Below are 9,599 nucleotides of genomic sequence, written 5' to 3'. Positions count from 1 at the left end.
GATCTTTGAGAGTCTGCTCCTCTTCTCCTGAAGCTATGGCCTGAGGTGTCTCCTGCTGATTCTCCTCTTCTTCTTCGTTGAACTCTAGGAGAGTTATCTCTTTGGACGATCCTATATGCATGAGCATGAAATAAGATATCACGATTGCATATATGATGACATGTATAATATGATATGATGTGATGAATGCATCCTCATAAGTGTTTTAAATAGCATTGCATTAAAGTAATAACAAGTTGCATCTTATTTTACTGAGTAGGTGCATATCTCTTCCCTAGTACTTAAGGAAACACTTATATAAATTATTTTCTGGACTACAAGACAATAGTCACTTGTTTTGACCATAACTAGAGTTATACACATCAAAATAATATGGTTGTGGATATTTTGGAAAGCTTATAAAATTGCCTACAACTTTCTTTTAATCATCTTAATGTGATTCAGCAGCTATCTAGGTCAAACAATTCAATCTTTTAGATCTATCTAAAGAGCAAGCATTTCTACCAACAGACTTCTAACAACCATAATTCTTAAACCACAAGGCCTATGACTATGAAAATTTAACACATGGTATATAAGTAAGTTATCTATAACTTTATTATTAACAAGTTTTATAGAAAAGACCATTATCATCATAATCGAAACTATACATGCAGCCACCTAGTTGAATTATAAAATAATAATTAACTAGTTGCCTACCACCAATTGCTTTTAAGCCTAACTAACAACATCAACAGATCATATGCATCACAAGCACCATAGAAAATATCATGGTTAAACATAACTAATTTATTTATATCCATTTATTAATTTCCTTAGATAATAAGGTGATTTAAGGGCTAAATATTTCTAGTGCTTAATAAATTCTAAGAAAATTACAATATTCTACAACTGACCTTAATAGTCTACTATACAAATTTCATGCCATTTGGATAAGTATAACTACCTCTACAAAAATGATAAGTTATATAGGCTTATTTTACCAAAAATAGTTTAGCACAGTAAAAAGTGTCAAGCAACATATTTAATATTTTTCTTACATTCCTCCAAGCATCAGAATACTATGTAAAAATTTGCATGATCATATGTTATATATTTTTACCCCAATTAATTCCACTAGAAACTAGCAATTAATTAGAATTAAATAGGAAGACCATATTCAAAGTATGCTTACTATAGGTTTAATATTTTTCCTAGCTAGATCATGTCAACACAAGACCAGCAAAATTAGAACCACAATTTTATCACCTTTCTAGCTCAAGTTATGCATTTTACAAGATAGAAACCATTTAAACAGCATTTATCTAGCTATATTTTATTCTCCTAGAAAAATATTAGAAATAGTGCATCTCATATTTTTATCAAATACTACACTTCATGAGGAATCCAACAAAATTTGGTTCACCAAAATTGGACACTCCTAGCTTGAGATATGAATTTTTGAAACATGCATTCAAATATGTGAAATAAATCAGAAAATCAAACATCATACAAACTGACAGTCGGGGCCCGTGGTCAATAGGGACCCACTTGTTAGCGAGGTCAAAATAGGGGATGACACTGACCGACGAGAACTCACCGATGGTAAGGTTTTTGGCGGTAGCGTCTTCACCATTGCACTCATCTCATTCATGCTCATCGACTGGTAGGATTAGTTGGCACGGTGGCTCACCGTAGCAAACTCGACGGTGGCCACGGCGGACGATGGAGGTCAGCAGTGGTACGCCAGCCATCTCTAGCTATGGCACACTTAGGTGAGGATGGCTACTCCATCTTGGTGACCTAGCGAAGCTATACGGTGTAGGTGAGGGTTCGAGGTGGCGTCGGTGAGCATGGCCGCATGCATGGCAGTGCGGCGGCACACGGAGCATGGCGGTGCTCACGCTGTTTTGGCTAAACGATGGTGAAAGGTGGTCTCTGTCATGCCACTAGTGAGGCCTAGGGTTACTTGACCTAAGGCACATGAAAAAGGAGTGAGACGGTGAACCAACTCGGTGGCGGCAAGCTCGAGTGCCACAACGGCCATGGCCGACGCGGGTGGAGCGACGACTTGTTTCGGTGCCATCAAGTGGTGGCATCATTCCTAACTCTGGCCTAAGCTGGTGTGGGACCAAATAAAATGAAGGCATGCGGTGCAGTGGAATGGTGGGGCCATGGTGAGCTGCGAGCGAGGTGGCGCTCCGGTGATGACAGCGGCTATGGCGAGGCAAAATGCCGCTCTACCTATGGTTGCTAGGTGGTGCTGGTGGCTCAAGGAGGTGGAGGTGATGGCGAAGCAGCTGTGGTCAAGATGAATCGGCTAGTGGAGCAATGTTAGTGGCGAGCGGCTACGGTGGAGCCACAGTGGTGCTGCGGTGAGCTCAGCACTACGCTTGGAAAGGTAGAGCGAAAGGGAGGGAGTGACCGTGGGCGAGTGGAGGGAGTGGCGGGCACATGGTGCTTAAGTGTGCGCTTGAGCCTAACTGACTGGGCCAATGCCGGTATGCTGCCACCATGCGAAGGCCACTACGCCGCGCGCATCCATGCGATCAGACACCACCATTGATGACTAACAACACCACTTAGCGATTCTATAACTCCTAATCCGTGGTGAATTAGCAAAAACTTCCTTAATAACGATTGTAGAGCTACATGAGATCTCCAACTTTTCTTTAAGAACCATCATCTAATTCTCACTGGTTAACAAACTACATTGCTCCAAAGTGAGGTACTTTGAAATTAAAAATTGTTTCCACACTTAAAAAATTTTGCAAGTCTCAAAACAGCATTTTGTTGATACTTATGAGCTATTTTTGAACATGCTATACACTGAATTAGACCTTGACCCAAAAATGAAAGTTGTTACCCTAGTCAAGTACTACAACTTTTATTTAGGTCACATAGCCATGCAAATAATCTAAGCTACTGTTCAACTTTAGTCAAACTAGCATCATGAAAATGGCATTTCAAATGAAACCAACACTTAGAAGCAAATTTGGCCTATGTCATGAATACAAACATTGCTCCATTTACCATCCTAGATTTGTCTAAGGTGTTTGGATGACCTCACAACCATTTCATACATTGGTCATACATGATTGCAAGCATAAACATATATATAAATCAACATTTCATGTGACAATGTATAAGATTGAGATGAAATGTCATATCCTCATGTTCATGAATGCTTGGATGATGCTTGAGCTCATGAAATGCAGATGTTAAAATGCAAAGCTTAACACAAGGGTGTTACAACCCCTCCCCCTTATAGAAATCTTGTCCCAAGATTTGCAAGACCTACCATTCTTCATAAAAGGCGAGATAAACCTCATGTAAGTAATCCTCCCGTTCCCACATGGCATCTTGTTCACTATGGTTATTCCACACCACCTTGTAGAACTTAATGACCTTGCTCCGAGTTACTCTTTCCATTTCTCCTAACACTTAGATTGGTTTCTCTTCATAGGTCAAATCCGATTGGAGCTTAATGTTGGTGGGTGCAATGGCTTCCTCAGGTATGCGAAGACATCTTTTCAACAGAGAAACATGTAAGACATTGAATATCGCACTCATTTCTAGAGGAAGTTGTAACTTGTATGTGACATTTCCTTTCTGTTCAATAATCTTGTATGGCCCTACATATCTAGGTGCAAGCTTTCTGTTTACTCCAAATCTCTGCACTCCTTTCATAGGTGATACTTTTAAGTATACATAATCTCCTACTTCAAAAGTTAGTGGTCTTCTTCTTTTATCAGCATAACTCTTTTGTCTTGACTGAGCTACTTTCATATGCTGTTGAATAATGTGTACCTGCTCTTCAGCTTTGGTGACAAAGTCAATGCCAAAGTATCTTCTTTCACCGAGCTCAATCTAACTCAAAGGAGTTCTACATTTTCGACCGTACAAGGCCTCAAAAGGAGCCATCTTGATACTCGCTTGATAACTATTGTTATAGGAGAACTTGGTTAAAGGTAGCCATTTCTCTCATAAATCCTTGGAAGATATAACATAGGCTCTCAACATATCTTCTAAGATCTAGTTCACTCGCTCAGTCTGTCTAGAAGTTTGTGGATGGTTTGCTGGACTTCTAATTAGTTTAGTTCCCAAAGCTTGGTGCAAGTGTTTCAAAAAACGAGCTATAAACTGTGGTCCTCGATCTGAGATTATGGTCATTGGTACTCCATGTAGTCTCATGATCTAAGAAACATACAACTCAGCGTACTTCCCTGCATGATACGCTATATTAACTAGTATAAAATGTGCTGACTTGGTGAGATGATCTACAATGACCCATATGGAATCATGACCTTGCTGTGTATCGGAAAGCTGGTAATAAAGTCCATACTTATTTCCTCCCATTTCTAGCTTAGAATAAGCAATGGCTGAAGTAATCCAACAGATTTCAAATGAATGTCCTTTACTCTACTACAATTATCACACCTAGTGATAGAGGCGGTGATTTCTTTCTTCATCTTGGTCCACCAAAAATAGGTTTTCAAATCTTGATACATTTTGCGACTACCCAGATGGATAGACAACTTGGATGAATGAGCTTCATCTAAAATTTCATTTCTAAGCTCATGGACTTTTCGTACCACGAGTCGGTCCTCAAACCATAGCACACCTCTTTCATCCAACCTAAAATGATTGGTGTCTTGTTCTTTCATCTTCCGCTTGATGTGAAATACACTTACATCTATCTTTTGAAGTTCTATGATTTTCCTCTCCAGTGAGCAATTGACAGTGATATTGTGTAGCACAATCGGATGTAACAAATTAAATCCATCTTCCAACAAGGCTTTCAAAGTGCTACAATGAGATTTCCAACTAAGTGCATCTGCTACAACATTAGCTTTTCCCGGATGGTAGTTCACTTCCAAATTGTAGTCCTTGATTAGCTCTAACCATCTTCGCTACCTCATGTTTAGCTCAGGTTGAGTGAAGATATATTTGAGACTTTTGTGGTCAGTATATATGTGACATACGTTTCCCAACAAGTAATGTCTCCATATCTTCAACTCATGAACAACTACTGCAAGCTCTAAATCATGCGTAGGATAATTGACTTCATGCTTTCTCAACTATCGAGAAGCGTAGGCAATAACTCTTCCTTCTTGCATGAGCACACCCCAAACCTATACCCGATGCATCATAGAACACATCGAAAGGCTTTTCAATATCGGATTGTGCTAGAACAAGAGCTATAGTTAACAAAGTCCTTAGGGTGTGAAAAGTAGCTTCACTGGTCATGGGCTTAGCTATCTTAGAGAAATTAGGAATGAAATGCTGATAGTAACCTACTAACCCTAGAAAACTCTAAACTTCATGAACCAAAGTCGAGGCCTTCTAATCCATGACCTCTTGTACTTTAGATGGGTCTATAGAAATTCCATCTCTAGATAAGATATAACCTAAGAAAGGTACTTTGCTCAACCAGAATCACACTTGCTGAATTTGGCATATAACTTATGTTCCCTCAATCTGGACAAAACAATTCTCAAATGCTCTGCATGGTCTACCTCATTCTCTAAATAAATCAAGATATCATCGATAAACACAACCATGAACTTGTTGAGCTCAGGCATGAATACCAAATTCATCAAGTACATGAAGTAGGTAGGAGCATTTGTCAGTCCAAAAGACATGACCAAATACTTGTACAGGCCATACCTAGTGGAGAAAGTTGTTTTAGGTATATCCTCTGGCATGATCTTAATCTGATGATAGCCTGACCTCAAGTCAATCTTAGAGAATACCATTGCTTTTGCCAACTGATAGAACAAGATATCGATATGAGGCAAAGGATACTTGTTCTTAATGGTCACAGCATTAAGCGGCCTATAATCCACACACATTCTCAAGGACTTGTCCTTCTTCTTTACAAATAAAGCTGGACATCCCCATGGAGACGAATAGGTTGAATGAGACCTTTGTCCAACAGTTCTTGTAACTAAATTTTAAGTTCAGCTAACTCATTTGGTGGCATCCTATTGGGTCTTCTTGAGATAGGTGCCGTACCTGGCACTTACTCAATCTTAAATTCCACATCCCTATCAGGCGGTAAACCTAGCAACTCATCTAGAAATACATCAGAAAACTCATAAACCACTGGAATATCACAATGGGTAGTGGCTTTGATAGCACAAGACAAGTTTTGGAGATCAGAACTTTGGGGAAGTGGTACTAGAAAAGCATTACCTCCCTTTGGTTCTCTCAACATAATTGTCCGAGTGGATGTGTCAATGAGAACACCATGGTCACTCATCTAACTCATGCCTAAGATCACATCTATGGTTAATCTGGGCAATATTATTAGATCCATCATGTACTCCCTCTCTTGTATAGAGATGAGCACATCTCTTACTATCTGATTTGTAGAGATAGTAGCCCTAGCCGAATTTATACTATATCCAACCATGTTTAACTCAATTATTTTCTAATCATACTTAGATGCAAATGCTTGGCTCATAAATGAATGAGAAGCTCCAGAATCAAATAAAACAATAGCGGGATGTTTGCTAATAAGAAACATACCGGCTATGACAACCTCTCCTACAGGAACTTCTTCAACAACGGTGTAATGCACGTATCTAGGATGCGCTTTATGATTTGCCTATCTCTGATTGCCCTAGTTTTCATTTGTTGTTCTTCTTAGGATGGGGGCACTCTTTGGACCAATGGCCCAACTTTTTATAGTTGAAGCATGGTTGATTGCTCTTGGGTCCTGCTAAGCTTCATTGCCCTCCATTCCCCTTGGGTAGGGCAATGGTGAACACCTTATGAAATACCTTCTAAGGTCGGTTGGCCTAGGCTTTTGGTGAGGAGGCCTAAACTTGGGCATGGGTGGATGAAACTATGGCCTAGCTGCCACTAGAGCTCTAGACTGGGAAGATCCTAAGGCACCTACCTCAGTTGCCCTCTTGTGGCCCTTCACTATGGTGTGTAGATTGTTCTGGTTCTCCTGAGTCAAGGCATCACTGATGAACTCATTATATGTGGTGTACGTCAAGTTGGCCATAGTTTTCATTAGCATAGTGCTAAGGCCTCTCTTGAAGCTTTCAATCTTCTTTTCCTCTATATCAATGAACCCTAGGGCATAATGGGACAAATTGTTGAATGCATGCATGTACTCTGTAAGGGTCTTGGTCCCTTGTGTGAGTCGCATGAACTCAGCTACTTTCATATGCATTAGCCCTAGGGGAATGTGATGTCCCCTAAAGGCTAACTTAAATTGCTCCCATGTGACCTAAGAATTGGTAGGTAGAGATGACAGGAAATGGGTCCACCATATTTTGGTCGGTCCCTGCAGCTAATGGGATGCATATTGTGCCTTTTGATGTTCTGTAACCCTCAATAGACAAAACTTTTGCTCGGTTGTGTTTAGCCATTCATCCGCCTAGAGTGGTTCTTCGGTCACCTTGAAGATAGGAGGCTTCATGCCTAGGAAATCTTTGAAAGAGCTGTATTGATTCAGCTTAGGCCCTTGTTGTTGCTGACAGGCATGAGCAGTCTTCTGCGTAATGAGGTGCAGTGTTTCCTCCATTGTTCTATGACTACCCAAGAACTATGTGAAAAATTCATTCGCAGACGGTGGTGGTGGTGGTGGTAAGTCACCATCGTTGCCACCCTGGTTGTTGCCGACTCTAGCACAAGTGTGAGTCATCTACAAAATTGCAACAATAAGTGATTATTGGATGATGTCAAGGGATTGCAGATGAATTGTATAATCATGCCAAACTGAAATTACTAGAGACAATCTTAAATTCATACAATAAAACAGAGGCATAATAATTCATTCTCACAACATGATATCACCAATTTGATCATTTATCGGTCTCACAGCGCGTTAACATGCATGTCATAATCCACCAGTAAAATGAAACTAGAATTTCATTAATGTTCAACCCATAGAGAAACAACATGTAGAGTGCCAATATTACATGGAAGTCAAATCATGAATACCAAACTTCAGGCTACAAGTCCATTACATGAATAATAGAGATACATCTAGCACTTTAACTAGTCACTAGGCTATTCTAATCCTCCACGTGCTCGCTGTCAAGGTCAAAGATAGGATTGTCCTCATCCTCTAGCTCTACTTCTTCTTCCTCCTAACCATCATCCTCGACCAACATCTCTGGATGTTCTTCTTCCTCATTAAGGATCAGGTGCAATTGGTTGTTCAAGAAATGCACCTCATGCTGAAGATCAACCACCATGTTCTGGGTCTGTGCAAGCTACTAGCGCAAGTCCCTCTCGACATGGTCTTGCTGCACATTCAAGGCTTGGGTCCTATCTCATTCTGCTTCTACCATAGCTACATGGTTGTTAGCTAGGATCTGCTGGCGCATAGCTATGAACGCCTCAGCACGGGCATCCTCTAGCTGCTCCCTCAGTCCTGCTAGCATGGCTTGATCATCTACTCTTGCCTCTTGGGCGGCAGCTCTCTGCTGATCAACTTGCTCCATTCGGGTGTGGAGATTTTCCAAAGCTACGTAAGCTTGATCAGTTTCCCATCGAGCCTCACTTGCTTCCTTTTTGTGCTTGCACACATGCTTCTTTAGCTTACACTGTGCAGCTTTAGCTCTCATGAGCTCATCCATGCAGGTCGTATAGGATTCCTGCCAGAAGTCCCTGGTGTCCTAACGAGTGTAGAACATCTTCATTACTGCAAACATTGCGCTCATAGCGGGACTAGAACTGTCTGCCCGTTCATCCTGATCTCAGATCAACGCATTGATGTTGCGCTATGCCCATACTATTGTGGATGGATTCACTCAAGTAAAAGTACCAGCGGCACTGCCAGTAAGCTCATCCCCATGCTACTGACAAATCTGACTCAGTGCCTCAAAAGCCACTACTTGGGCGGCCTCCCAAGGAGTTCTTCCTTTAGATTCTGCCTTCCATTCCTACTAGAAAGGTGCTTGGTTATGAGCTAGTATGGTTAGTTGTACTTCATACCCCACATAATGCAACACTCTCCAAAGTAGGGCAGGAGTACCAAACATCAACAGGAAATTCTCACTTCTAGCCGGTGCTGCCATCTGTACTAACAACATGTGCAACTCTCATGAGCCAAAGTCATAATGCATAAGAGTTACATAACGGAGTAAGAGATTTATAAGGGGAGGAACAATGCAAGTATGTAATAACGATGATTTATCATGATGCATACATGTTCCGTACGTTCTCACAAACTTAGGAAAATTTAAGACTGCTAACGGCATACACGGTGGCATACATACGTTCTCTCATATATAACGTAGCTAGTGGGGCTACACGTTTCGCTGTTAATGTACCTGCACAAGAATTTCATTTTAGCCCAACCCCACAATCATATATGCAGAAGGTAAATCTGGGCTCTAACTTGCAATCTAAATACTTCTATATATATACCCATATATATATACTTCCGTATCAAAGCTACCCGAGAGTAAACACGTCCTATATATACATATAAATATGCACACATAGTCGTATCAAAGCTAACCCACAATTAAATACCTCCGTATATATATATAAGGCATATATACACTTCAGTATCAAAACTAACTCTCCCCATAGACCGCATGCTCACATCTTGCGGTCATGCCACTGTGATGATGGTTGGCATCTTACCT

Source organism: Miscanthus floridulus, chromosome 17 (assembly GCF_019320115.1).
Source record: "Miscanthus floridulus cultivar M001 chromosome 17, ASM1932011v1, whole genome shotgun sequence".
Lineage (NCBI taxonomy): Eukaryota > Viridiplantae > Streptophyta > Magnoliopsida > Poales > Poaceae > Miscanthus > Miscanthus floridulus.
This window is presented reverse-complemented; position numbering follows the sequence as displayed.